Source organism: Muntiacus reevesi, chromosome 1 (assembly GCF_963930625.1).
Source record: "Muntiacus reevesi chromosome 1, mMunRee1.1, whole genome shotgun sequence".
NCBI classification, from domain to species: domain Eukaryota; kingdom Metazoa; phylum Chordata; class Mammalia; order Artiodactyla; family Cervidae; genus Muntiacus; species Muntiacus reevesi.
In genome coordinates, this window is record NC_089249.1 from 134,282,560 (window position 1) to 134,290,904 (window position 8,345).

Here is an 8,345-nt window from a genome sequence, read left to right on the forward strand (position 1 = left end):
ACCAGATGCCATGATCTTAGTTTTCTGAATGTTAAGCTTTAAGCCAAAATTTTTCACTCTCTTCTTTCACTTTCATCAAGAGGCTTTTTATTTCCTCTTCACTTTCTGCCATAAGGGTGGTGTCATCTGCATATCTTAGGTTATTGATAGGGAGTCATAAAGGATTTATGACTTAAACTTTATGGAAATTCTTCTGAGGAGTTAAATAGAAGTCAGATTCTCCTCATGATGTGAGCAGAGAGCTAAGGTGCTCCATAGCTTCCCACAGAAGTTTTCTCTGATTTTGCTAGTTCTTCACTCTGTCCCATGATGAATTCTGTATCACACTTACAGTATAACCATAACTCAATACAATACAACAGCCATATTTGGTGCAGAAAAGACATTGTATTAATACATGTAAAATCACAGGAGACTTGTTCCTGGCAGATGGTGGGAGCATCCAGGCTTCCCCATCCGGAATCTTTGGCTACAAAGGGCAGAATAACAGAGTAAGAGCCGTTCAACAATAGCGATTTACTGTCACATAAACGTCTTGTAGTAGGTTTTGGAGAAAACTCAGCAGCTTCAAAGAGGCTATCAGAGACTCAAACTTCCAAGCTTGTTCTCATTATTCTCTACCATCCATAAAACATGCGCAATATTTCTCTTCAGGGCTGCAAAACTGATGTTATGCTTCTAAATACAACCATCGTGTTCACACATGACAAAATGCAGAGAAGAGAGAAAGAACAATTCTCTCTCTCATGGCCTAAATTAAGGCCAAATATTGGCTTCCCTGGTGGCTCAGATGGTAAAGAATCTGCCAATGCAGGAGACCTGGGTTCGATCCCTGGGTCAGGAAGATTCCCTGAAGAAGGGAATGGCAACCCACCCCAGTATTTTTGCCCAGAGAACCTCATGGACAGAGGAGCCTGGTGCGCTACCGTCTATGGGGTCGCACAAAGTCAGATGTGACTGAGCAATTAATATTTTCACTTACACTTTTCAAGTTCAAATATTACATGTTGGATTTACAACGGATGAAACTGGGAGGGCCTCCTATGATCTAACTGCATATCCCCTCCCCACACTGTTCCCCTGGATAAGATCCCCTACACAGCCTTCCTTATCAAGGTGACCAGTGCCGTTCCTATTTATCCTTGAGTAGCAGGTTTCAGTTTCCTGACAGCCCATGAATTATTCAAGCAAGTCAATCACAGCAATCCACAAGAACCACAGGGCACCTCATCCTTTTGCTGCAAAGCCTCCCTCCCACAGCCCTTGGTTGTTCACCCTGCTCCCAAGTACAATCCCTAGGTGGTCTGGTATGACACAATGTTCTTCTTCTCTGCTCTGCATTTGTGACTAGTAAACTGCCATCAGACTTACCTGTCCAGTGTTAGATGTCACATGTTCAGCTCATCTCATAACCCTAGGGTGGGAATCCCTCCTGGGTGGGAATCCCTCCCTCTGTCATCAAAGGAGTGAATTAAAGGTAATGAAAACAATCACTGAAGAAAATATTTTCCTGAATTTTCTCAGAAAACTTCCCTTAGGTTTCCTTAGGGTTCATCTAACAGAAATAAATCACATGGCCATCCCTGAATTAATAACTGGCAAAGAGGACTGTAATGATCACAGTTGACCTAGACTGGTGAGGCACCCCAGTGGTAAAGAATCCACCTGCCAATGCAGGAGATGCAGATTCGATCCCTGGACTGAGAAGATCCCTGGAGAAGGAAATGGCAACCCACTCCATTATTCTTGCCTGGGAAGTCCCATGAACACAGGAGCCTGGCAGGCTACAGTCCCTGGAGTCACAAGAGAGTCAGACACAACTGAGCAATTAAATAACAACAAGAGTGAGGCACCATGCTCTGTAGGCTGCACGCTCTGCCTGACGACAGGACAAAATCTGGGCTTCTGTTAGCTGGGGAAAAGAGCCAAATGGGCAAGGAGGCAGTCACTGCATGAACATAAACGTCTTGTTAAAACCCTCTGACCACCTTTGGTATTATTAGGAGTGTCTCTGCAGAGAGCAGCACTGTCAGGTCTGTTTCTAAACGTGGAACATCTGGTACCTTTTATTCTACCCATCACTCTAATAGACGCAGATCATGAGGCCAATGGCTGCCGAGGGATGTAAAGTAGGATGACCAATAACAATTCAATCTGCTCACATTCAATACAGTCAACCTTTATATGCAACACATAGTGCTATCCACATTCTACAGGTGGCGGGTTAAAGCCTATGAGTTCAAGGATACTGCATGCTAATTGGTGAATTTAGGATTCAAATGTGGGTTTATCTAACCACAAAGCTCACGCTCCCTTGTTACTATACAATTCAGCCTGACTGAGGCATGGCTTTCGAAGTCACAGGAGGCGGCTAAAGCTGAGAGGATAAGCTGCTGACACCACAGAGTTTGCATGATGGGCTTGAGATCTGAGTAAGTGAGGACCTGGGGACTTCTTTGGGATGAGGAAATAGGACCCACAGAAGCAAAGAGAGTTTTCCTACATAGATGCATTGGATTTCCAGTCAGCTCTCAGTCATCTAGAAACTGATTAAACAGCCTAAGGATTCAGGTTCACCTTTACTTCCTTCCCCACTTGAGTCTTATATTTTAATCACCCCTAAATAGAAGGGAAGCAAATAAAAATATGATATTCAATCAATCATCTTTGTTCTTAATTAACATATTTGATGAACCTTTCCCAAGGGAAGTCTAATGTAAGGGCTTTGAGGATGTCTATGGATTCTAAATCATAACTTTTTCGAGAGCACATGTAGCTTGTTTTTTCTAATTCAACAATCCAGATCTTTTGTTCCATCTTTTCAACTCACTCCTGTTCAAAGCTTTTATTTGAATCTATTTCATAACAGAATTAGGAAGGTAAACTAGAGAGTAAAGAAGTAAGCACAGTTACATAGTCAAACTAAAAGAAACATTATTTATTTTTTTAAAAAGACAAACCTGAGCATGGTTGGCTGAACAGGGCTCCCCAAAGACATTCATGTCCTAATCCCTGGAGCTGTGAATGGTACTTTATACAGCTAGAATGTGATTAATAAAATCTAGTACATTAAGGTCTGTGAAGGTTAAATAAAATATTAATCTAATGAGAAAATGTATTGTGCTAGGTGGAAATACATGTGACTATTCCTGCCATCTTTCTTTCCTTCCATCCTCTTCTCTCCAACTCCTTGCAGCCTTTCTGTACCGTGAACCTCTGTGATTTCCAGTGATGCTGCTGCCCATCTGAAAGGACCCAATGACAAGGTGAGCAGAGAGGCAGCAAAGTTCTAGTGTTTGCCATTGAGTGTTTTCACTGAAAACACAACCCTCTGGGGAAAATCCTATTTTAATAAACACAGTCTTAACATAAGATCCCATTTCATGATGTGATTCCCATATCCTGGCCAGTGGCCCAAATTAGGATTTGCTGATCTGGTTTAACAAATTCTATTAAGAAAAAGATGTTATAGATAGACAGATCCCCAAGACTGTCCGTGCTGAAGTCAGCCAATTTGACAATCACACTGTCATTTTCATTCCATACTTATACTTTCTACTGTAACTAAATGTGTCCACCAAGATTTCAGTGGAGATAAGAACAGGCAAAGTGGAAAGAACATGGCTCTGGGGTCATTCTGAGCCTGATTTAGATCCAGGTACAGCACTTTTGAACTCTATGACCCTGGGTAAGGTTCCAGGACTTGATTTCCTCTTTCTTTAAAATAGAGATAATAATAATGTTACTGTTCCAGATGGCTGCAAGGGTTAGATAGAATTAGTGTAAGGTATCAAGGTTCCAGGGCTTGATTTTCTCTTTTTAAAATGGAGATAATAAGTTTCAGATGGAACTATTATTCCAGATGGCCACAAGGGTTAGTAAGAATGACAGTAATGTATCCATCTGGCATATAAAAAATAAACTTTTAGACAATATACTATTGTCATTATAGGAAGTTTTCTAGGATCTGGAGAGGACTCTAAGAGATAAATTTGATTGTCAAGGACAATTCTCTGGATAGCCAACAAGTGAAAATAAAACTAGAGGTAGCTCTCCTGCTGAGAGATAGTCATCTAAATTAAAACCAAAATTAGCAAAGCATTCATGGGACTCTCTCAAAGTTGTTATGATACGAAGTCCCTAACATCTATAGAACTGGAAGACTATGTCAATAAATCCTGGCTTTTCCAAGTTGGCTAGAAAAGAACTTGCTCTGCATCCACCAAATTTACATGATGAGGTAGAAGCAGACCTGGACTGGGATTGAAGACTTTTAGTTCAAGCTCTGCCAGTGAATTACAATGGAGTATGATAGACTATTTCCCAAGACAGAAAGGTAAAAAGACAAGTTTAATCACTCACCCAGGGATACTATAAAGAAAAAAAAAAGAAAACCCAAAGTAATATTGGTTTAAGCAAAAGAGAGGAGGGTTGTTTGCTCTCCAGGGCTGCTTGCTGATTCCACAGCCATTGTCCCTTCCATTTTCGTGCTTTTTCTATTTCATTCTCAAGATTGTTCATGGTTCAGGGTGTCTACTGGAGAGCCTACCATCACATTCACATTCCAAAGGGCAGAAAGGAAAAAGGGGGGTATCTTCTGCTGAATCAACAACCTATAAGAGCATACTGCTTCTCCAAATACTATTGGGGTAAATTACTAAGAAAAAGAGATGAAGAGATGTTTGACCACAGTATAAGAAAGAGATACGAAATAGGTCTAGAAATTTTTTAAAATCCATGTTGTAGTAAGGTGGTGGTTTTAAAATATGTCCAAAGATTATGTGATACTCCTGTCTTTCAAAAGTGGAGTTTAATTCCCTTTCCCTTGAGTGCAGGCAGTGCTTAGTGATTCTAATGAATAAGACTGTGATGAAAGTGGCTATATTAGATTTCTGAGGCTAAGTCGTAAAAGGCATTATGGTGTGTTTCTCTCTCTCTCTTTCTCTCTGTTTTCTCAGGGTAAGAGCCAGCAATCTTGTCATCAGGCCACTCAAGGAAACTATGCGTTGGTTCACAGGGCAAAAAACTAAAAGCTCCTGCCAACAGCTGTGTGAGTGAGCCATCTTGGAAGAAGATTCCTGAGCCTCAGTCAAGCCTTCAGAAAACTGCAGCTCCTGCCAATATCTTGACAGCAGCCTCATGAGAAGCTCTGAGCCAGAACCACTCAGCTAAACCATACTCTGATTCCTTACCCATCATAACTATACAAGATGAAAACCATCTGCCGTCTTAAGTCACTGATATTTGGGATAAGTATGCAACAAGTGATAGCTAATACCAATGGCTAAAATATCCAGAGACCAATGAGACCCTGTCATTTTTGTAGTCATCACATATTTACTGAGCACCTACTATGGACCAAGTAGTGTTCTAGACACTGGAGGTACATTCTAGAGATGATAAGCACACAGTCGGGTAAATAATATATGGGATGCCAAAAGGAAAAATAAATGCATGCTATCAGTCAAAGCATTAAATGCAGATAACAGAGTCTACAGTTGTCTCAGCAAAGGTTTTTATTGAGGGCTAATGGAAAGCTCATACAATAACCCCTAGAACTCTACTAGAAAACTGACCTCTGAAGAGGCTGCTGCTGCTGCCTCTGACATTTGTATCATGCTACCTTTGCCATAGTCAGGAAAGCTTCTTTTGCTCCTGTTAACCTAGGAACTCATGGCTTCTACTAACACTTGCATTAATATCATGAATGCCTATATTTGGCCTGTGTCACCAAGCTGGCTTCCAAATCAAAGCTTTCCATCAGTTTTGGTGGTATCTACACTCCACTATCAAGAGAGGCCAGAAAATCCAGATTTTTTTTAAATTGTACATTAGAAAAACTGGCATCTATATTGTATTCACAATATGAGAAACAATTAACATGAGGAGAAGATGTTCAAAATAGTTGGAGAAATCATAAATAACACATATTCACTATACAGAGGAAGAGGCAGGAGAGTAAGAGCTACTTTAGACAGTATGGTTGGGGGAAATATTCAAGAGGGTGATATCTCCACGGGGACCTGAAGGAAATAAAGGAGGAAGTTCAAAGGACTTCAGGGAAATAGCACACTCGGTATCTGAGAAACAGAAAATAGACCAGGGTAACTAAAGCAGAACAAGTAGGAGGGATGGGAGGAGGAGTAGAAGACAGAGGGGAAACTAACTGGGAGGCTAGTAGAGCTTTGTTAACTAGGAAAATGGGGCCAAGGTAAGCCAGTTCCTCCACCTTTCTATTTGCTAAAGTATAGGCTATTAAATTATAAGTTGGGGATAGGAGAAATGGGACTTCCCAGGTGGCTCAATGGTAAACAATCTGCCTGCCAATGCTGGAGACACACGTTCAATCCTTGGGTGGGGAAGGATTTATTTCCTCCACTTTAAGATAAATATACATATAAACTGTTTGGGCTTCCCTGGTAGTTCAATTGGTAAAGAATCCACCTGCAATGCAAGAATGAAAGTGTTATTCACCAAGCAGTGTTCAATTCTTTGTGATCCCATGAAATGTAACCCGACAGGCTCCTCTGTCCATGGGATTCTCCAGGCAAGAATACTGGAGTGGGTTGCCATTGCCTTCTCCAGGGGAATCTTCCCAACTCATTGATTGAACCTGGGTCTCCTGCATTGCAGGTAGATACTTTAGCATCTAAGCCACCTCCAATTCAATTCCTAGATAAGAAAGATACCCTGGAGAAGGGATAGGCTACCCACTCCAGTATTCTTGGGCTTCTCTTGGCTCAGACAGTAAAGAATCTGCCTGCAGTGCAAAAGACCATGGGGTCACGGAGTCTGACAACTGAGCGACTACGCATAGCACAGTACATACTTTCTACCTTAATTTGATTCCTAACTTTGTTCTTAAAACTCTTTTTGTTGTTGTTGTTATTTTCTTTTTTTCCTTTGCTGTATCACAGGCCAATGCTTGAAGTGAGTAGACAGTTGAACTGGGATGGGATACCAGATATCTATTTTCAGGAAATGACAAAAAGTCTCCAAGAGAAGAATTCATTCTCAGGAAAGAGTTAAAGTACACTAGTTAGAGTCAGAGAAAAGCAGGTCAAGTGGAAGAAAAGAGATGACTTAGATACCACTTGGTCCTGCACACAGATTTTTCTTGAGCAAAGCACCTAGGACTAACTTGAATCCTAAGGGAAACACCCATAACAAAAACAGTAAAGTACTCAAAGATCTGCAGTGGTACAAAATGGCAACACGCTGGTTCCAGCAACTTATGCAACGGTGAGCAAGGACAGGGAAGACGCTAAAAAGATAGTGTCATAAAAAAACAGACACTGGCAATGACCAAGAATAGGGCTCATTTTTAGCACACCATGTTAGAGCTGCCTTTTTGGACATCATGGAAAACAGAAGACAGACATGACAGCGCCCTAGTGTAGAAAGGGAAAAACTCGGCTAATGCGAGGCAGCGAACAGGATCCGTTTATGAGTCAGAAGTGTGACTTGTGAAAATTCAGTTCTACTTGTCAAACAGTATTAAAACTGTTAGTTTTCACTGAATGGGAAAGAGTGAAGCCAGAAAATGACAACAATCCTCAGACTTAAACAGGTTATATTAGAATCATTCTGCAATACAAGAAGTTAGGGCAAATCCTTTGTTATATAATTGTATGCTGAAAACCTTTTTGAGGGGAGAAGAGGCTAGTGTAAAAGAAAGCCCAGGGGTAAAGGTGGAGTTTGAGTGGTATTATTAAAAACCCTGCAGCCAATTTCAGTTGCCTTGCTTTGTCCTCAGAGGTAAGTTATTCAAGTTTCCAAATCTTCTGAGAACGAGTGGAAAGACTAAGCCTCCATGAATAGCTGTTCATGTTGTGCATTGAGTAAAGACCCCACTTCCAAGAGATACACTTCATACTAGTTTCAGCATTAATAATTTGTATTTTATAACTCTTCTTGCCATAGTAAACACATTGCTTGAGGTAAGAGTTATTTTTTCCAAATTTAGTTTATACATGGGATACAGAAGGATACAGAATGGATTGCCATTCCCTTCTCCCGAAGATCTTCCCAACCCAGGGATTGAACGCTGCTCTCCTGCATTGCAGGCAGATTCTGTACCATTTGAGATACAGGGAAGTCACAGAAGGATAAACCAAAGCCAAATAGCTATCTAGCTACCTTTATCCTCAGAAATGTTCCTTCAGGGGTTTCTTTGTTTTAAGTCAGAGAATACACTAGACGCAACTTTCCTTTTTCAGTTCAGGGCAACTTACAGCAAAAATGGAGAGTTTATGTTAGATGGCCTCTTTAGTCTATCCAATAAGTTTCTATCAGAAAAGGCTTCTTATCCAACCCTCACCTCTTCTACTACTCAAACTCTTAGG